This window comes from Mustelus asterias, unplaced genomic scaffold (assembly GCF_964213995.1).
Source record: "Mustelus asterias unplaced genomic scaffold, sMusAst1.hap1.1 HAP1_SCAFFOLD_1182, whole genome shotgun sequence".
NCBI classification, from domain to species: domain Eukaryota; kingdom Metazoa; phylum Chordata; class Chondrichthyes; order Carcharhiniformes; family Triakidae; genus Mustelus; species Mustelus asterias.
Window position 1 is genome coordinate 20,195 of NW_027591127.1, and position 22,851 is coordinate 43,045.

The window sequence follows — 22,851 nt, forward strand, 5'->3', positions numbered from 1 at the left end:
AGGACAATCAACAACATCTCCTTCACAATCATCCTGAACAGCGGTGCCCCGTAAGGCTGCGTCCTCAGCCCCTTACTATACTCCTTATACACTGGTGACTGTGTGGCCAAATTCCCCTGCAACTCGGTTCCCAAGTTTGCTGATGACACCTGCAGTGGGTCGGAGGAAGAGACAGAGAATCTGGTGAACTGGGGCGACAACAATAATCTCTTCCTCAATGTCAACAAAGCAAATCGACTTCTGGAAGCCTAGTGGAGTACATGCCCCGATCTACATCAATGGGATGAAGTTGAAATAGTCGAGAGCTTCACGTTTTAGGGTCCACATCACGAAAAACCTTTCCTGGTTCCTCCATGACGTCCCTATAATTAAAAAAGTCTCCGAACGCCTCTATTTTCTCAGAGGTTTAGGGACATTTGGCATGTCAGCTGCGACTCTCATCAACTTTTACAGATGCACCATAAATAACATTCTAGCTTGGTATGGCTCCTGCTCTGTCCAAGACTGCGAGAAACTTCAAAGCTTGGTGAATGCAGACCAGTCCATCACTCAAACCAACCTCCCACTCATTAACTCTGTCTCAACCTCCCGTTACCTCACAAAAGCAACCAGCCTAATTCAGGAATAGCGCACCACGGACATCAACTTTTCCCACTTGTTCCATCAGAGAAAAAGATAAAAAATGTGTGAGGACATGGACCAACCGACTCATAGAATCATAGAATCACTACAGTGCAGAAGGGGGCCATTTGACCCATCGAGTCTACACCGACAACAATCCCACCCAGGTCCTATCCCCGAAATCCCACATATGCACCCTGCTAATCCCCCAAACATACATATCCCAGGACGCTAATGGGCAGTTAACATGGCCAATCAACCTAACCTGCACATTTTGGACTGTGGGGGAAAACTGGAGCATCCGGAGCAAACCCATGCGCATACGGGTGGAATGTGCAAATTCCACACAGACAGTGATCCAAGCCGGGAATCGAACTCAGGTTCCTGTGAGACAGCAGCGCTAACCATTGTGCCACCATGCTGCCGACTCAGGAACAGCTTCTCTGCTGCCATCAGACGTTTGAATGGACCCACATTGCATTAAGATGATCTTTTACTACATCCTAGCTATGACTGCAACATTACATTCTGCCCTCTCTCCTTCTCTATGTACAGTATGCTTTGTCTGTATGGCACTCAAGCAACAACACTTTTCACTTTATATCCAATGTTATGAAATGCATCAAAAGGTTAGTCATGGCATGAATCAATTCCGGCCTCCCAGATTGCCTGGATACACTACAGTTCACCAACCTCCCCAACAGGTCCACAGACACCATCTCCCTGGCCCAACACTGAACTCTGTAACACTGTAACCCTGAACATAGAGAAGGAGAGAGTGCAGAATGTAATGTTGGACTCAGAGCGAGGGTGTAGAATAAGATCATCTGAATGCGATGTGGGTCCATTAAAACGTCAGATGGCAGCAGAGAAGAAGCTGTTCCTGAGTCGGCAGCATGGTGGCACAATGGTTAGCACTGCTGTCTCACAGGGACCTGAGTTCGATTCCCGGCTTGGATCACATATTTATTATATGTGAAAATAATAAACCAAATCAATTCAAATCAAATCAGTCTTTTGCATCTCAAGCTGAAACATCAGCACGATGTGCCCTGACCTTACCAATGAACTTATGCAGGTTGATGATGTACACGGGACGGCTGTGACCGAGACTGAATTTACAAGGCTGAATGTGGACATTGGGGAGCTGCGAGAAACTGGACTTGCTCACAGTGGATTCTTTCCAGAGGAACACCACACGTTCTTGTAATAGGAGAAATCCCAACAGGCGAGATGTGAGAATGGAACAAAGTTTTAAAAAGAAGCTTCACTGGTGCTGATGGAATCCCAGGAATTGAAATGGGATCCCTGATGCTGTGAGGCAGCAGTGCTAACCACTGTGCCATACTGCCATCCTGCAAGGTGCCCTGGAGATATCCAAGATCACGGCCAGGACACCACCATCACCATATCCGTGTTCGGGAAATGATTGGAAAACAACCTGAGGGACAGAATTAATCTCCACTTCGAGAGGTAAGGATTTATGAACAATAGTCAGCGTGCCTTTGACAGGGGGAGATCATGTCTGACAATTCGCTGGAATATATTGAGGAGGTGACTGGATGAGGAGATGAGGGAAGTGCAGTCGATGTAGTCTACGTGTTCTTCAGAAAAGCTTTTGACAAATATGGAAGACTGAACAAGGAAGTGATTCCGATTGGAACCAGGTCAATTTGGTAAATTATATTCAAAATGGCTGAGTGGCAGAGGGTGATGGTGGAAGGTTGTTTTTGTGACTGCAAGCCTGTGTTCAGTGGGGTTCCACAGGGATCGATGCTGGGTCCCTTGCTGTTTGTAGTGTACATTGATGGTCTGGACATGAATGTGTGATGTGTGATCAGTAAGTTTGCAGATGATACAAAAATTGGTGGTGTGGTAAATATTGAGGAGGAAAGCCTTAGATGACAGGAATCATAGAATCCTACAGTGCAGAAGGAGGCCATTCAGCCCATCGAGTCTGGACTGAGCACAATCCCACCCAGGCGATATCCCCTGAACCCCATGCATTTACCCAAGCAATTCTCCCTGACAGTAAGTCCAGTATATCCTGGCCAATCCACCTAACCCACAAGTCTTCCGACTGTGGGCGGAAACTGGAGCACCCAGAGGAAACCCATGCAGACACGGGGAGAATGTGCAAACTCCACACAGATGTGGTCCAAGCCAGAAATGGAACACACGTCCCTGGCGCTGTGGGGCAGCAGTGCTAACCACTGTGCCACCGTGCTGAGGAAACTGAAAGGCTGGGCAAATGGGCAAATGTAATTTACACCTGACGAATGTGAGGCCATGCATTTGGGACGACTATCCGGACAAGGAAATGCACCATGTCCGGTCGAGTCTGAGGAAGTGCAGAGGACCAGAATGAATTTGGGCTGCAGATATGTGGATCTCCAAAAGCAGCAAGACAGGTAGATGAGGTGGTTAAGACGACATGTAGGATACTTGCCTTTAGCAGCCGCAGCATAGACTATAAGAGCTGGGAGGTGATGATGGAAGTGTATAAAATGCTGGTTGGACCAGAGCAAGAGAACTGTGTACAGCTCTGGTCATCACACTACAGGAAGGATGTGATTACACTGGAAACGGTGGAGAGGAGATTCACCAGGATGCTGCCTGGGCTGGAGAGTTTCAGCTATGAGGAGAGGCTGGTTAGGCTGGGTTTTTTACCTTAGAGCAGAGACGGCTGGAGGTGGAGTGGGTGTAGTGGGTGGTGGTGGGGAATGCTTTCAGGTGGGGGCGGGGGGTGGGGGGGGGAGCTGAGTGATATGAACACAATTATGTGGCACACGGATAGGAAGAAACCTTTTCCCTTTAGTAGAGGTGTCAATAACCAGAGGGGCGTGGAGTTAAGGTAAAGGGCAGGTGTTTGTGTGGATTTGAGGGAAAATGTTTTCATCCACAGGGTGATGGGATCTGCAGCTCACGGCCTGAAAGGATGGTAGAAGCGGGAAAAACCACAAGAGGCATTTAGATCAGCAACTCAAACGCCAGAGCATATAATTATTAAACTAGAAAGAGTGCAGAAAAGATTTCCGAGGATGCGACTGGGACTTGATGGATTGAGTTATAAGGATAGGCTGAATAGACTGGGACTTTTTTCTCTGGAGCGTAGGAGGCTGAGGGGTGATCTTCTAGAGGTCTATAAAATAATGAGGGGCACAGATCAGCTCAATAGTCAATATCTTTTCCTAAAGGTAGGGGAGTCTAAAACTAGATGGCACAGGTTTAAGGAGAGAGGGGAAAGATACAAAAGTGTCCAGAGGGGCAATTTTATCACACAGAGGGTGGTGAGTGTCTGGAACGAGCTGCCAGAGGCAGTAGTAGAGGCGGGTACAATTTTATTTTTTAAAAGCGTTTAGATAGTTAAATGGGCACGATGGGTATAGAGGGATATGGGGCAAATGTGGGCAATTGGGATTAGTTTAGGGGTTTAAAAAGAAAGGGCAGCATGGATAAGATGGGCCGAAGGGCCTGTTTCCATTCTGTAAACTCTATGACAAGGCTATGGATCGAGTGCTGGAAAATGGGATTGGATTGGATAGGTGTTTGATGACCTATTCAGACATAATGGTCGAAGGGCCTCATTTTGTGCTGTTAAAACTCGATGGCTGTTGGACCACCCACAGCAGTGGCCCCATCACTTGCAGCTCTCACAGCGCTGGCTGGGATACCCACTACCTCCCAAACCTATCTGGTTGCAAATGCGCAATTGCAGCCAGCAGTGAGCTGCCTGGTCTGAGAGAGACATCTGTCAGCTCTCTGCTGCTGCAGCTCGCTTCAACACAACAGCTGCCTCCAGGTAGTCCGGGGCTCCTCAGCTCTTTCTGAGCAGCCCCCGACCAGATATAGACCCAGCCCCCTCCCCACCACCTGGACCAATCACCGCCCCTTCCCCCACACCAATTGCATGCAGAGTGTCAGCAGGGCACGCCTCCTTAACCCACTGTGCAGGCAGAGAGGCAGCAAGATCCCCCTCCCTACCCCACTGTGCAGGCAGAGAGGCAGCAAGACCCCCTCCCTACCCCACTGTGCATGCAGAGAGGCAGCGAGACCCCTCCCTACCCCACTGTGCATGCAGAGAGGCAGTGATGCCCCCCTCCCTACCCCACTGTGCATGCAGAGAGGCAACCAGACCCCCTCCCCACCCCACTGTGTATGTAGAGAGGCAGCGAGACCCCCTCCCTACCCCACTGTGCATGCAGTGAGGCAGTGAGACCCCCTCCCTACCCCACTGTGCATGCAGAGAGGCAGCGAGACCCCCACACTACCCCCACTGTGCATGCAGAGAGGCAGCGAGACCCCCTCCCTACCCCACTGTGCATGCAGAGAGGCAGCGAAACCCCCTCCCTACCCCACTGTGCATGCAAAGAGGCAGTGATGCCCCCCTCCCTGCCTCCACCAATCACGTTCGGTGTGGCAGCGAGACCCCCTTCCTACCCCAATGTGCATGCAGAGAGGCAGTGATGCCCCCCTCCTTACCAACACCAATCACGTGCAGAGTGGCAGCGGGGACCACCCCACCCCACAGACAGCGGGCAGAGTGGTAACGGCACCCTCTCCCACCCAGCAACTACGTTCAGAGTCGGCCCCGCTACCTTCAGGCTCCGCCCCTGTAGACCCCACCACCTCATGCCCCACTCCCTGGTACTGCCCGGTGGGCATTGCCCAAGGGGCACCTACCTTTGCCCTCGACCTTGCCCGGTGTCCTCAATGGCCTTCAGTTCTCCCGGCGAGGTCATCATGACTCGTCCTCATACATGTGGCCAGCTGTTTTCCTCACCGGACCCAACCTCTCCCGGTGAGGCTGCGAAGGCAAGTGTGGCGCACAATTCCATCCCAGGCTCACTAATTTCATTTAAATTTGTTTTAAAATAGATTGAAATAATTTATTCAGCCTCTTGCCGGAAATGGGCAGGAGACTGAATCCGCTGTTTATCCATTGCCGGTGAAGGTTGCAAGAGGTGAGAAATGGGACGTGGACCTGAGTTCCAGGCTGTCACGCGGTTTTACTTGATCACCCCACCATCAATGGACAGGGAGTAGCTGTTATCCTGCCCCCCTATCGTGTGTGTGTTGCGTGTGTCTATATTGTCTGTACCAGTATGCATGTGTGTGTGTGCGTGTTTGTGTGTGAGCAACAGAGTACCTGACGAGTGTTCCTAAGTGTGCGTTATTCTGGAGTGTTGCAGCAATTTTGGTTCTTGAATTTGTGTGTGAGTGGGAGTATCTAAATCTGATTGCTTCTATCAACAAATGTGTGTTTTAATGTATGTGTGTTTGGGTGTGTCTGTGTGTTTGTATTCCTGTTGCTCTCGGAGAGCTTGTGGTGGCACAGGGGATAGCATTGCTGCCTCACAGCAGCAGAGGTCCTGGTTCAATTGCAGGTTTGGCCACTGTCTGTGCAGATTCTGCATGTTCTCCCCATGTCTGCGTGAGTTTCCTCCGAGTGCTCCAGTTTCCTCCCACTATCTGAAAGTTGTGCTGGTTGGGTGCATTGGCCGTGCTAAATTTTCCCTCAGTGTACCTGAACAGGCGCTGGAGTGTGGTGACTCGGGGATTTTTATAGTAACTTCATTGCAATGTTAATGTTCGCATACTTGTGACACTGATGAATAAATTTCAAATTTAATGAAATATGTTTTCTCTCTGTGAGATCCTGCTGTGCAGATATGACCAATAAAATTAATTCTGTGGCCTGGTGATTGGGTGGGTGAACTGGTGTTATATGCAGAGGGTGAAAAGGATTCTGTCTCAATATTTTACGCATGAAGGAATAGTGTTTGAGGTCACATGTCTATGGAAAGTCACAGCACTCAGAAGACATCCCAGCCCATAGACCCTGAGACAATTGTCAGTGGCTGAAAGAATTAATAACCGGATACAGAGATTCAACAAGAGCAGCAAACCCAGTACAGGAAATGACAAGAAAATCAATACAGTTAAACAGCCTTTCTAGAATTAGGAACTGGACACAGGGGACGGGACTTTCCAGCCTCACTCTTCCCCAAGCTCCAAAATCCCACCCGTGTTCAACAGACCTTCCCATTCTCCGCCCCTCGCCTGCACCGATTCCCGTGGCGGTCGGGCCGGTCCAATTCCAGCCAGAGACTTACCCGGAACACCAACAATCGCCAGGAGGGGATAGTAAATACATTGAATCGCGTACAGTAGATATTGAATCCGAACAGCTGATGTCATCCACCAATAATCAGCAGTAAACACAGAAATCCAATAGAATAAACTCCTGTCCTTGGTTGGAACATTCCGGTTCATTGTTCCCAGATTCCGATCCATTGTTGCAAGATTCCAATCCATTGCTCCCAGATTCTGATCCATTGTCGTAACATTCCAATCCATTGTTCCCAGATTCTGATCCATTGTTGGAAGACTCCAATCCATTGCTCCCAGATTCTGATCTCTCCTCTCCCTCCCTCTCTCTCCACAGCCGCTGATCTCTGTTGCTGTCGGAGTTGCCGCTCCCGCTGACCCAATGGGACAACACATTGAACGGAATCCCTTATTAATAGAAGAGGGGAATCCCTCCAGGCACACTAATCGGATCCATGGAGACTCACATCAATTCCAGTCACTAAACAAACAGCTTCACTTAACCCCCTTCAATCCAACACTTTTTATACCCAACGTAGAACAGTTACAGCCTCGATGGGGTGTTGAGGGTCAGGGAGGGATGGAAAGTTGGAAATAATGTAGGGTCAATATTAATTCGATACAGCAGAGATCACTCTGCTAGTGTTAATTTCGAGACGACGAGAATACAAAAGCAGGGGTGTACTGCTGAGGGTTTATAAGACACTGGTCTGACCGCATTCACAATATTGTCAGCAATTATGGTCCCCGTATCTAAGGAAGGATGTGCTGGCCTTGGAGAGGGTCCAGAGCAGGTTCACAAGAATGATCCGGGGAATGAAAGACTTGACGCATGAGGAGCGTCTGATGTCTGGGGGTCCACACTCGATGCAGTTTGGAAGTATGAGGAAGGGGATAACATTGAAACTTACAGAATAATGAAAGGCCTGGATAGAGTGCACTTGGGGAAGATGTTTCCATTAGTTGGGGAGACTTGGACCCGAGGGCACAGACTCAGAGGAAAGGGACGGCCCTTTAGAAATGTGATGTGGAGATGGCGGTGTTGGACTGGGGTTGCGCAGTAAGAAGTCTCACAACACCAGTTTCCCACTCACCTGATGAAGGAGCAGCGTTCCGAAAGCTCGTGATTCGAAATAAACCTGTGGGACTTTAACCTGCTGTTGTGAGACTTCTTAGTTCAGAACTGAGACGAGGAGGAATTTCTTCAGCCAGAGGGTGGTGAATCCGGCACGGTAGCACAGTGGTTAGCACTGCTGCTTCACAGCTCCAGGGACCTGGGTTTGATTCCCGGCTCGGGTCACTGTCTGTGTGGAGTCTGCACGTTCTCCCCGTGTCTGCATGAGTTTTCTCCGGGCGCTCCGGTTTCCTTCCAAAGTCCCATAGAAGTGCTGGTTAGGTACATTGGCCATGCTAAATACTCCCTCAGTGTTATCCAAACAGGCGCCAGAGTGTAGCAACTGTGGGATTTTCACAGTAACTTCATTGCAGTGTTGATGTAAGCCTACTTGTGACACGAATAAATAACCTTTATACTTATTCACTGATGCTTGAGTGTTAAACCTCCCGATACAATCAGCACTTGTTTACACAGCAAAATCAATCCCATTCCAAGAGATACATGGGAGAGTGAACATCGAAGGGTCTGTTCCTCTGCAGCACTTTTCTTTGTTCTTAAGGCATCTTTAAGCATGTTGATTTGGAAATAATTTTATCCAAGATTTAACATAAATCTTCTTCACATCAGGTTATGGATCTCACTTTTATGGTCAGAAAAACATCCTTCAGTTCAGTTCCTGTTGTTCAACTCCTCCAAAACAGTCATGGGGGCGATGGGTTATTCACTCAGACATTTCCCTCAGATGCTTTTAATGTGATAATCCTTGGAAATTTAAACAGATAGTGAAAAAATCATGACAGTTCAATGAATCCGATCACATTGCAGAATGCCAAGACTAAAATAACCTGCTGCCTGGCTAATTGGATTAGCTATGTTGCCTCACAGCACCAGGGACACAGGTTCGATTCCCGGCTTGGGTCACTGTCTGTGCGGAGTCTGCATGTTCTCCCCATGTCTGCATGGGTTTCCTCCGGCTGCTCCGGTTTCCTCCCACAGTCTGAAAAACGTGCTGTTAGGTGGATTGGCAATGCTAAAGTGTCCTTAGTGTCCACAGATGTACTGGATAGGTGGATTGGCCATTCTACATTGCCCCTTAGTGTCCACAGATGTACTGGATAGGTGGATTGGCCATTCTACATTGCCCCCTAGTGTCCACAGATGTACTGGATAGGTGGATTGGCCATTCTACCTTGCCCCTTAGTGTCCACAGATGTACTGGTTCAGTGGATTGGCCATTCTACATTGCCTCTTAGTGTCCACAGATGTACTGGTTCGGTGGATTGGCCATTCTACATTGCCCCTCAGTGTCCACAGATGTGCGGGTTAGGTGTATTGGCCATGCTAATTGCCCCTTACTATCCAAAGATTTGCAGGTTAGGTGAATTGGTCATGCTAAATTTAGCACTCATGCCACGCTGAATCGTATAATTCTAGTGCAGAAGGAGGCCATTCAGCCCATCGAGTCTGCACCGGCCACAATCCCACCCAGGCCCTGTCCCTGTAACCCCATGCATTTACTCTAGCAAGTCTCCCTGACACTAAGGGGCAATTTAGCATGGCCAATCCACCGAACCTGCATATCTTTGGACTGTGGGAGGAAACCGGAGCACCCGGAGGAAACCCACGCAGACACGGGGAGAACGTGCAAACTCCACACAGACAGTGACCCGAGGCCAGGAATCGAACCAGGGTCCCTGGCGCTGTGCCACCCCACGAAGTATCAATCTATTTCTGAATATGAAGATTAATTAATGTTGGGGGTACAGAGTGTGAGCAGAATAAGAGGATTTTCGGGCACCTTCGTGTTGAGCTGGGCCAGAGAACGGGGCTTTAAACATTTCAATTCAGTTTGTAAAATCTGGAAATAAGTCAGTGAAAATAGCGGTGAAGTTGATGGGTTGTTTTAAAAGCCTGACCAGTTCACTGATGTACTTCAGGAGAGGTCCTTACCCAGGCTCAGCTCTACGTGACTCCAGCCCCACACCAATGTGGTTGACTCAACTGTCCTCTGAAGTGACTGAGTCTGCCCTGTGTTTGTAAGAAAGCTCCAACGATGAATTTCCAAGGATGGACACTAAAGTCAGCAATGCCCACACACTGAGAATGAACAATACTGATTTTGGCACGAAACATCGGTTATGTTACACCACACTAAGGGCCTCATGGTCTGATTTGCCAGCGGGATAAAGCCTCAGACCAGCAGGTTGTGTAGTGTCCAAAGATGTGCAGGTTGGGTGGATTGGCCATGCTAAATTGCCCCTTCGTGTCCAAAGATGAGAAGGACAGGTGGATTAACCATGCTAACTTGCCCCTTCGTGTCCAAAGATATGGAGGATGGGTTGATTGGCCATGTTAAATTGCCTTAACGGGCGCGAAAACTTGGTAAAGTCAGGTGTGAGGCGATTAGTACAATCCGTGCAGATGTCCACTTTACCAAGGCCCGAAAATGGCCACGATCCGAACCGCGCCCGAAATGGGTGATGCATTTAAATTGACTTAATGAGCTGGATGCCCAATCTTACCTGCATTTCCCCCCTTACCATCGCGTTCGCCCGTCCAGATTCGGCGCGGAACAGATGTGCTCGGCAAAGGTCTGTTTCGGGCAGTCCAGCTCTGAGGGGGTAAGATCAGAGCTTCTGGCGGCTCTCTGACTCAGATCAGTGGTGGGGGGAGAGGGGGTGTGGGTGCGGGAGGCCGGAGGTGGATCAGGTCATTCTCTGGTCATGGGGGGAGGGGAGGGAGGTGGATCAGATCATTCTCTGGTGAAGGGGGCAGGGGTGGGAGGGTTGCTGTTGCCATTCTGCGGGTGATTGGTGGGGGGGGGGGGGTCGCGATCGGTCTGGGTAGTGGGGGAGGTGGGTGTAAAGGGGGATAGTTATGTTGTGGGGTGGGGCGATGTCTGTGGGGGCCATCACTCCCACCTTTCGCTCCCAGGTCACTTGATCCGCTTGTTGCTGCCCGGGAGCGATGTGACAGGGGCGCCCATTTCAGATGTATTTCTCACTGCGCACGCGCAGTTCAGAGCTCCGATCGGAGTTGCAGCGTTTCGAGAGCGAGAAGCCCCGCCCACAGAGCGATTCACACTCACAATGTTTTTTCCAGGGTAAGTGCGTATGGGGCCCCCGGAGAACAGATTTCCAATTCAGATCTGAATTGCGTCCAGATTCAGTGCATGAAATCAAAATGGTAAAATCGGGCCCTTAGTGTGCAAAGGTGTACAGGTTCGGGGGATTGGCCATGCTAAATTGCCCCTTAGTGTCCAAAGACATGCTGGTCAGGTGCATTGACCATGCTAAATTCTCCCTAAGTACATGCGAACAGGTGCCGGAGTGTGGCGACTCGGGGATTTTCACAGTCGATTCATAGAGATTTACAGCATGGAAACAGGACCTTTGGCCCAAACTGTCCACACATCCCAGTTTTCACCAATAAGCTAGTCTCAATTGCCCGCATTTGGCCCACATCCCTTTATACCTGTAGAAATCATAGAATCCCTAATGTGCAGAAGGAGGCCATTTGGCCCATCGTGTCTGCACCAATCACAATCCCACCCAGACCCTATCCCTGTAACCCCACCCATTTATCATGCTCGTCCACCTGACACTAAGGGGCAATTTACTATAGCCAATCAACCTAACCTGCTCACCTTTGGACTGTGGAAGGGAACTGTAGCACCCGGGGGAAACCCACGCAGACACGGGGAGAATGTGCAGACTCCACACAGACAGAGACCTGAGGCTGGAATTGAACCCGGGTCCCTGCCGCTGTGAGGCAGCAGTGCTAACCACTGTGCCACCGTGCAGCCCATCTTACCCATGTAACTGTCTAAATGCTTTTTGAAAGGCAAAATTTTACCCGCCTCCACTACTGCCTCTGGCAGCTCGTTTGCAATAAGTGACTTTTCAACAAAATTAACTTAATTGCAGAGTTAATATAAGCCTACTTGTGACCAATAAATAAACTTTAATCTGTAAACGGTGCCATCTTTGATGAAGAGTAAGATAAAAGCAAAATACCGTGGATGCTGGAATCTGAAATAAAAACAGGAAATGCTGGAAAAACTCAGCAGGTCCGACAGCATCTGAGAGAATAGAGCAAATGTTTCAACTCTGGATGACCCTTCGTCAGACTCAAAGCGTTGTTTCTATTCTCTCTTCTGTCTGTGTGGAGTTTGCACATTCCCTCCGTGTCTGTGTGGGTTTCCTCCGGGTGCTCCGGTTTCCTCCCGCAGTCCAAAGATCTGCAGGTTAGGTGGATCGACCATGATAAATCGGCACTTAGTGTCAGGGGGACTAGCAGGGTAAATATGTGGGGTTACGGGGATAGGGCCTGGGTGGGATTGTTGTTGGTGTAGGCTCGATGGGCCAAATGGCCTCCTTCTGCACTATAGGGATTCTATGATTCACAGATGCTGTCAGACCTGCTGAGATTTTCCAGTATTTTCTGTTTTTGATAAAGTTATACCTCCCAAAGTAAACAGACAGTGGAAACAGAAGGTCCCTTATTTTATAACAAAATGGCGATTCTCGAACCACTGCCCAGAATCGACAGTCAGAAAAGGAACTTTGCTGTTAAATTAAAGTACTGTGTTCAGTGACACACGTTAAAATAATCTGGGTCAAATACCTTCAATTCACAATATTGATTACACAATAATGATTACACAATACTGATTACACAATACTGATTACACAAGACTGATTACACAACATTGATTACACAATACTGATTACACAACATTGATTACACAATATTGATTACACAACATTGATTACACAATTTTGATTACACAACATTGATTACACAACATTGATTACACAATACTGATTACACAGTATTGACTACACAATACTGATTACACAACATTGATTACACAATATTGATTACACAATATTTATTACACAACATTGATTACACAATATTGATTACACAGTATTGATTACACAACATTGATTACACAGTAATGATTACACAACATTGATTACACAATATTACAAAGAACAAAACAGCACAGGAACAGGTCCTTCGGCCCTCCAAGTCCGCGCCACTCCCTGGTCCAAACTAGACCATTCTTTTGTATCCCTCCATTCCCACTCCGTTCATGTGGCTAACCAGATAAGTCTTAATGGTTCCCAGTGTATCCGCCTCCACCACCTTGACGGCAGCGCATTCCAGGCTCCCACCATCCTCTGTGTAAAATACGTCCTTCTGATATCCGTGTTAAACCATCCCCCCCCTCACCTTGAACCTATGACCCCTCGTGAACGTCACCGCCGGCCTGGGAAAAAGCTTCCCACCGTTCACCCTAACTATGCCTTTCATAATTTTATACACCTCGATTAGGTCACCCCTCATCCTCCGTCTTTCCAGTGAGAACAACCCCAGTTTACCCAATTTCTCCTCATAACTAAGCCCTTCCATACCAGGCAACATCCTGGTCAACCTCCTCTGTACTCTCTCTAAAGCCTCCACGTCCTTCTGGTAGTGTGGCGACCAGAACTGGACGCAGTATTCCAAATGCGGCCGAACCAACGTTCGATACAATTGCAACATCAGACCCCAACTTTTATACTCTCTGCCCCATCCTATGAAGGCAAGCAAGCCATATGCCTTATTCACTGCCTTCTCCACCTGTGACGTCACCTTCAAGGATCTGTGGACTTGCACACCCAGGTCCCTCTGCGTATCTACACCCTTTATTGTTCTGCCATTTATCGTATAGCTCCTCCCTACGTGAGTTCTACCAAAATGCATCACTTCGCATTCATCTGGATTGAACTCCATCTGCCATTTCTTTGCCCAAATTTCCAGCCCATCTATATCCTTCTGTAGCCTCTGACAATGTTCCTCACTATCTGCAAGTCCAGCCATTTTCGTGTTGTCCGCAAAGTTACTGATCACTCCAGTTACAGCTTCTTCCAGATCGTTTATGCTATCACAAATAGCAGAGGTCCCAATACAGAGCCCTGCGGAACATCACTAGTCACAGGCATCCAGCCGGAAAAGGACCCTTCCACTACCACCCTCTGTCTTCTGTGACCAAGCCAGTTCTCCACCCATCTAGCCACCTTCCCCTTTATCCCATGAGATCCAACCTTTTGCACCAACCTACTATGAGGGACTTTGTCAAACGATTTACTAAAGTCCATATAGACGACATCCACGGCCCTTCCCTCGTCAACCATTCTAGTCACTTCTTCAAAAAACTCCACCAGGTTAGTGAGGCATGACCTCCCTCTCACAAAACCATGCTGACTATCGTTAAGGAGTTTATTCCTTTCTAAATGCGCATACATCCTAGCTCTAAGAATCCTCTCCAACAACTTCCCTACCACAGACGTCAAGCTCACCGACCTATAATTTCCCGGGTTATCCTTCCTACCCTTCTTAAATAACGGGACCACATCAGCTATCCTCCAATCATCTGGGACCTCACCTGTGTCCAGTGACGAGACAAAGATTTGCGTCAGAGGCCCAGCGATTTCATCTTTCGTCTCCATGAGCAGCCTTGGATAGATTCCATCAGGCCCTGGGGATTGGTCAGTCTTTATATTCCTCCTTTGTAATGGAGATTTTCTCTAATGGGTCAACACTCCCCTCCGAGACACTCCCAGTCAACACATCCCTCTCCTTTGCGAATGCCGATGCAAAGTATTCATTTAGTATCTCCCCTACTTCTTTGGGCTCTGAAGCATAATTCCCCACTTTTGTCCCTGAGAGGTCCGATTTTTTCCCTGACAACCCTTTTGTTCCTAACGTATGAATAAAATGCCTTGGGATTCTCCTTAATCCTGTCTGCCATGACATTTCGTGACCCGTTTTTGCCCTTCTAATTCCTCGTTTGAGTTCTTTCCGACTTTGTATTACTCCGGAGCTCCCTCTGTTTTTAGCTGCCTGGACCTAACGTACGCCTCTCTTTTCTTTTTCACCAATCCCTCAATTTCCCTGGTTATCCATGGTTCTCGATTCCTACCTTTCCTATCCTTCTTTTTTACAGGCACATGCCTATCCTGCAGCCCTATCAAATGTTCCTTAAAAGACTCCCACATGCCAGATGTGGATTTACCCTCAAACAGCCTCTCCCAATCAACAGCTGCCAATTTCTGCCTAATCCCACTTAAGTTAGCCTTCCCCCAATCCAACACCTTACCCTTGGGACACCACTCATCCTTTTCCATCACTATCCTAAAGCTAACAGAATTGTGGTTATTTTTGCCACATGTTCCCCTACCGTAACTTTGAAAACCTGACCGGGCTCATTCCCCGGTACTAGGTCCAGTATAGCCCCCTCTCTAGTCGGGCTATCTACATATTGTTCCAAAGAACCTTCCTGTACACATTTTACAAATTCCTCCCCATTCAGACTCCCAGCTCTACGCGATTTCCAGTCTATGCCAGGAACATTGAAGTCTCCCACTACAACAACCCTATTTTTCCTGCACCTATCCATTATCTCCTGACATATCCGTTCTTCCACTTCCCTTGGGCTGTTGGGGGGCCTGTAGCATACCCCCAACATCGTGACTGTGCCCTTCCTGTTTCTAAGCTCCACCCACAGTGACTCGTTACACGACCCCTCTGAATTGTCCCCCCTCTGCACCGCTGTACTATATTCTCTAACTAATACTGCTACTCCCCCACCTCTTTTGGTCCCTCCTCTGTCTCGCCTAAAACACTTGTACCCCGGAATATTCAGAATATTGATTCCACAACATTGATTACACAATATTGATTAAACAATATTGATTAAACAACTTTGATTACACAGTATTGATTACAGCACTTTGATTACAGAATTTTGATTACACAACTTTGATTACACAATATTGATTACACAACATTGATTACACAACATTGATTACACAATGTTGATTCGACAACATTGATTACACAACATTGATTACACAATACTGATTGTACAATATTTGTTGCACAATATTGATTTGACAACATTGATTACACAATACTGATGACACAATATTGATTATACAACATTCAGACAGACAGTGAAGAAATATAAACGGCATCATAATCTCTGTAAACTACTCAGTTTCCTTTAATTGACTGGTACTGGAGTGTGAAAAGACTACAATGTGACCAGCAAATATTCACTTAGCAAAAGCGAGTCACAATCTAAGAGATGTATCATAAAGAGTGCATTATACATGCTGAATTCCAAGATCACAGCATTCCCGTGAACCATCGAACCCACGGCAGTGCAGAAGGAGGCCCTACGGCCCATCGAGTCTGCACTGACTCTCTGACAGAGCATCTTACCTGCATTGGAATGATCCGGGTACATGTTTTCTTTTAAGACCAAAGTTAATATTTAAATGTGAAGACCTGAACGCCTCTCAATGCACAAATATTGTTCGTTTCAACATCATTTCCTGCAAACTTTAACATAAATCTGTTTGTTCTGTATCAGGATATGTCCCTAAATATTACAGTGAGGATAACAAACTTCATTGAACTTTTTGCCATTCATCTCCTCCAATAAATTCGTGAGGTGATTGATTAAGCGCTAAAATAATTCACTAAATTTGTTTCAAGCTTGAGAATACTTGAAACATACAGTGCAAAATCACTGGGGACTTCATTGGGGCAGCACAGTGGTCAGCACTGCTACCTCACAGCGCCAGGGACCCAGGTTCGATTCCCGGCTTGGGTCACTGTGTGGAGTTTGCATGTTCTCCCCCATATCAGCGTGTGTTTTGTCCGGGTGCTCCGGTTTCCTCCCACAGTATGAAAGACGTGCCGATTGCAGTGCAGAAGGTGTCTATTCGGCCCTTCACGCCTGCACTGACCACAAACCCACCCAGCCCCCATGCCGGTAATCCCTCTTTACCCTTGCTAGTGCCCCCTGGCACTGAGGGGGAATTTAGGCATGGCCAATCCACCTAACCCGCACATCTTTGGAGTGTGGGAGGAAGCTGGGGCACCCGGAGGAAACCCACGCAGACACGGGGAGAACGTGCAGACATCACACAGACAGTGATCCAAGTTGGGAATTGAACCCGGGTTCCTGTGCTGTGAGGCAGTAGTGCTAACCATTGTGTCACGGTATGGTCCAGTCATTCACTGGCGCTTGAGACCTTGCAATGTAATCAGAACCTGTCTGATACAGTAAACAATAAATCACATTCTAAAAGATTTATCACAAACTGTGCATCAAATGCTGCTATCCCAGAGTGGTTAGCACTGCTGCATCACAGCGCCAGGGACCTGGGTTTGATTCTTGGCTTGGGTCAGTGTCTGTGCTGAATCTGCATGTTGATATAGAATAGTCATAGAATCCCTACACAGCAGAAGGAGGCCATGCAGCCCATCACATCTGCACCGACCACAATCCCACACAGACCCTGTCCCCGCAACCCCACATATCTATTCTGCTAGTCCTCCTGACACTCAGGGGTAATGTAGCGTGACCAATCCACGTAACCCAGACATCTTTGGCGTGTGGGAGGAAAGCGGAACACCCGGAGGAAACCCATACAGACAGGGGGAGAACATGCAGACTCCGCACAGAGAGCGACCCAAGGCTGGAATTGAACACGGGTCCCTGGCGCTGTGAGACGGCACTGCTAACCACTGTGCCACCGTGCCGCGTTGTCCCCATGTCTGTGTCTCCATGGGTTTCCTCCGGGTGCTCTGGTTTCCTCCCACAGTCCGACCGACGTGCTGGTTAGATGTATTGGCCATGCAAAATTGTCCCTCAGTGGAAGAACAAATGTAGGGGGGACGTATACAATAAATGGCAGAGCCATCAAGAGTATAGAAACACAGAGGGACCTCGGTGTGCAAGTCCACAAATCCTTGAAGGCGGCAGTAGAGGTGGAGAAGGTGGTGAAGAAGGAATATGGCATGCTTTCCTTGATAGGACGGGGTATAGAGTATAAAAGCTGGAGTCTGATGTGGCAGTTGTACAGAACGCTGGTTAGTCCACATTTGGAATATTGCATCCATTTCTGGTCGCCACACTACTGGGGCGGCACGGTAGCACAGTGGTTAGCACTGCTGCTTCACAGCTCCATGGTCCTGGGTTCGATTCCCGGCTCGGGTCACTGTCTGTGTGGAGTTTGCACATTCTCCTCGTGTCTGCGTGGGTTTCCTCCGGGTGCTCTGGTTTCCTCCCACAGTCCAAAGATGTGCGGGTTAGGTTGATTGGCCAGGTTAAAGAAATTGCCCCTTAGAGTCCTGGGATGCGTAGGTTAGAGGGATTAGCAGGTAAAATATGTGAGGGTAGGGCCTGGGTGGGATTGTGGTCGGTGCAGACTCGATGGGCCGAATGGCCTCCTTCTGCACTGTAGGGTTTCTATGATTTCTATGATTTCTACCAGGAGGACGTGGAGGCTTTAAAGAGAGTGCAGAGAAGGTTTGCCAGGATGTTGCCTGGTAGGGAGGGTCTTAGATATGAGGGGAGATTTGGTGAGCTGGGCTTGTTCTCCCTGGAAAGACGGAGAATGAGGGGAGACCTAATAGAGGTGTACAAAATTATGAAGGGTATAGATAGAGTGAACAGTGGGAAGCTTTTTCCCAGGTCGGAGGTGACGATCACGAGGGGTCACGGGCTCAAGGTGAGAGCGGCGAGGTATAACTCAGACATCAGAGGGACGTTTTTTACACAGAGGGTGGTGGGGCCTGGAATGCGCTGCCAAGTAGGGTGGTGGAGGCAGACACGCTGGCATCATTTAAGACTTACCTGGATAGTCACATGAGCAGTCTGGGAATGGAGGGATACAAACGAATGGTCTAGTTGGACCAAGGAGCGGCACAGGCTTGGAGGGCCGAAGGGCCTGTTTCCTGTGCTGTACTGATCTTTGTTCTTTGTACTCGAACAGGTGCCGGAGTGTGGCGACTATGGGATTTTCACAACGTCATTGCTGTGCTAATGTAAGCCGACATGTGACACGAATAAATAAACTTATCTCAAACAATGACGAGACAGAGTACAGGAATGAGATAGGGAATCTGGTGAACTGGTGCAGCCACAGTAATCCCTCCCTCAATGTCAGCAAAATGAAGGAGATTGTCATCGACTTCAGGAAGCGTAAAGGAGAACATGCCCCTGTCTACATCAATGGGGACGAAGAAGAAAGGGTCAAGAAATTCAAGTTTTTAGTGTCCAGAACACCAACAACCTGTCCTGATCCCCACATGCCGACACTATAGTTCAGAAAGCCCACCAACGCCTCTTACTTTCTCAGAAGACTGAGGAAATTTGGCATGTCAGCTCCGAATCTCAGTAACTTCTACAGATGCATTCTTTCTGGTTGGGTCACAGCTTGGTATGTCTCCTGCTCTGCCCAAGACTGTAAGGAAGTACAAAAGGTTTTGAATGTAGCCCAATCCATCACGCAAACCAGCCTCGCATCCATTGACTCTGTCTATACTTCCCGCTGTCTCGGCTACGCATCCAGCATTATTAAGGACCCCACGTACCCGGGACATTCTCTCTTCCACCTTCTTTCTTCGGGAAAAAGATACAAAAATCTGAGGTCACGTATCAATCGACTGAAGAACAGCTTCTTCTCTGCTGCTGTCAGACTTTTGAATTGACTTACCTCGCATTTAGTTGATCTTTCTCTGCACCCTCGCTATGACTGTGACACTACATTCTGCACTCTCTCCTTTCCTTCTCTATGTTTTGTCTGTATCGCGCGCAAGAAACAATACTTTTCATTATATATTAATAAATGTGACAATAATAAATCAAATCAAATCCAGATAAGCTGAAAATTAAGCTCACATCAATTTTGTGAAGCCCTTTCAGTCCCAGCAAGTCATTTGCAGTTGTCTTATTTACCAAACGGTCGCTACTTATCCGTTTGAGACATTAATATTCAAAAGAAAACAAGAATAAATGACCTTCTTGTTGCCAGGATCTGAGATTTAGTGTTGATCTAAAAGGTAACTCAGTAAAAAGAAAGGTAATTCGACAAGAAAACCAGATGAATGGGAAATCGAATAGCTTTTTCCATAATTCACACAGACCCATAATTTGCAAAATCGTGGTTACATGATGCAGTCATATAACAAAGTGAATTTTAAATTGTATCTCTGCAAATCATCTTAATTTGGATTGCTCATCCACACAGACCACGATTCCAGCTGTGGAAACTCTTTTAATTCATATCATTCATTCTCTCTCTCTATATTTGTTTACCCAACAATAATAAGATCAGATAGTCTGAGACTAGGTGACACAGTGGTTAGTGCTGCTCCCTCACAGCGTCAGAGACCAGGGTTCGCTTCCCGGCTTGGGTTACTGTCTGTGCGGAGTCTGACTGTTGTCCCCCATGTCATAGAGTCAGAGAGGTTTACAGCATGGAAACAGGCCCTTCAGCCCAACTGGTCCATGCCACCTTTTTTTAACTACTCAGCTACTCCCAATTGCCTGTATTTGGCCCATATCCCTCTATACCCATCTTACCCATGTAACTGTCTAAATGCTTCTTAAAAGACAAAATTGTATCCGCCTCTGCTACTGCCTCTGGCAGCTTCTTCCAGACATTCACCGCCCTCTGTGTGAAACAATTGTCCCTCTGGGCCTTTTTGCATCTCTCCCCTCTCACCTTAAAGCTATGTCCTCTACGTTTGGAGTCCCCTACCTTCGGGAAAAGATGTGGACTATCTGGGGCGGCACAGTGGCACAGTGGTTAGCACTGCTGCTTCACAGCACCAGGGACCCGGGTTCAATTCTGGTCTCACGTCACTGACTGTGTAGAGTTGGCACATTCTCCCTGTGTCTGCGTGGGTTTCCTCCGGGTGCTCCGATTTCCTCCCACATTCCAAAGATGTGTGGGTTAGGTTGATTGGCCATGCTAAATTGACCCTAGTGTCAGGAGAATTAGCAGGGATATGTGGGGTTATGGGAATAGGGCCTGGGTGGGATTGTGGTCGGTGCAGACTTGATGGGCCGAATAGCCTCCTTCTGCACACCAGGGATTCTGTGATTTGATGTTTAACACAGAAGTGAATTTGAAACATTATTTCTGTTTTCCTCCCCAGACAAACACGTTCTTTCCTGGCTGGTCTTTCGGGGCGTGGTTGTTGTTTGCGCTTAGAATCTGCTTCAGCACTTGATGTAACATCAACCCAGTCGTTGCATAAGCAGTAACACCGAATATATCATTGTAGAGGACATCAACTCACTTCCTGCGAGCTTCATTGCAGCTGAATATCACATGAAGCAACTAGAGCAGCATCACCTTCTGAGAAATGAAGACCAGAGTGCGATTGTAAACTGTCAACATTTTTAAAATCTTAAGGAGACATTCGACCTTCGGCATTTGTTGAAACTTCTTTTTGTAAAAGTCTTTGAAGAACAATGAGCCAAACTGTCGTGGAAACTGCATTTTATTTCAGGATTTGAATATTTCAAGCAGCCTCATTGTAAGGTTTACTAGTTCCTCAACAGAAAACAGAAGATTCATTCCTGAAACATTACACTGTGCATCACATCATTGAGCTGACAGCAAATCAGCATCATGACATTGCTGTTTTAACGGGGGAATTTGGCCGAAAAATCTCTTATTTATAATGTCGTGCGGAATAAAAAAAGACGTTCCTTCTCATTTTAAACATCGCCATCTGTGAAACATGGGAGCTAAAAAAAACATTGCACGGGAGTTATTCATGACGATGCTTTGTCCGTCAGGCTCCCTTCTCATTTCTCATTCTGAAACCATCCAGTAAATCCCGGTGGCCACATGATGGTTTTGCCTTGTTAAATGTTGCATTATTTTGGGTTGAATGGAATCCAGTGGTTCAGTTCTGTTTTTGCATTGGCTTCAAGCGGATCGAGTTTATACAGCTTTACATTCCATGGCATGACTTGAGCTGAGCTCAAAGCAGGTTGGACGGTTGAGTTCAGTTGAACGGTAAGATGTCACAGCAATTTCATTGCAATGTTAATGTAAGCCGACTTGTGACACTAATAAATAAACTTTTAAACTAACATTTTTATTAAAGACAACCTTTCTTGATTAGTGCCCTGCACCCTAACAGCCTCTCCACCTACAGGGAAACATCTACACTCGAGATACAGAATTTCAGTGACTCCCTATTCACAGGATAATATATCGACATATCGATTGTGGTCCTTCAGTACTTTTCCATTCACAGAGATATACGTTCTAAATATGTCTCTTTGCGCATCTCTATCCACACCTCCCATCCATTGACTCTGTCTACACTTCCCGCTGCCTCGGAAAAGCAGCCGGCATAATCAAGGACCCCACACACGCCGGGCATTCTCCCTCCCACCTTCTTCCATCAGGTGACCTCCGTCTGAGGTCACGTACCAACCAACTCAAGAACAGCCTCTTCCTTGCTGCCATCAGACTTTTGAATGGACCTACCCCGCATTAAGTTGACCTTTCTCTCCACCCTAGATATGACTGTAACATTCAGCACCCTCTCCTTTCCCTGGAATCATAGAAACCCGACAGTGAAGAAAGAGGCCATTCGGCCCATCGAGTCTGCATTGACAACAATCCCACCCGGGTCCTATCCCCATCGTCCCAAATATTTACCCTGCTAATCCCTCTAACCTACATATCCCAGGACACTAAGGGGCAATTTATCATTGCCAATGCACCTAACCCGCACACCTTTGGACTTTGGGAGGAAACCAGATCCGGAGGAAACCCTCGCAGACACGGGGAGAATGTGAAAATTCCACACAGACAGTGGCCCAAGCCGGGAATCAAACCCAGTTCTCTGGAGCTGTGATGCAGCAGTGCTAACCACCATGCCATTGTGCTGCTCACCACTGTGCAATATGCATTGTCTGTATAGCGTGCAAGAAACAATACCTTTCACTGTATACTAATACATGTGACAAGAATCAAATCAAATCAAAACAAATCATCACAAAATTAAATAATTTAATTTATTCCTCCATCTGCCAACTTGTTCCCCATTCTGTTCTATTGTCTATATCTCTGTGCAGCCCCTTTGAATCCTCCTCATAGCTTTAATTCACAATTAGTTTAGAA

The 22,851-nt window shown here is 47.5% G+C and overlaps 1 long non-coding RNA gene across 1 annotated transcript; it reads left to right on the forward strand.

Annotated features, from left to right (window-relative positions):
• Positions 1–1,770: 1,770 nt before the first annotated feature.
• On the forward strand, positions 1,771–21,807 carry LOC144487986 (uncharacterized). Its single transcript, XR_013496492.1, has 3 exons — positions 1,771–2,094; positions 18,691–19,137; positions 20,861–21,807. It is a non-coding gene; the product is annotated as an uncharacterized LOC144487986 (long non-coding RNA).
• The last annotated feature ends 1,044 nt before the right edge of the window (positions 21,808–22,851 follow it).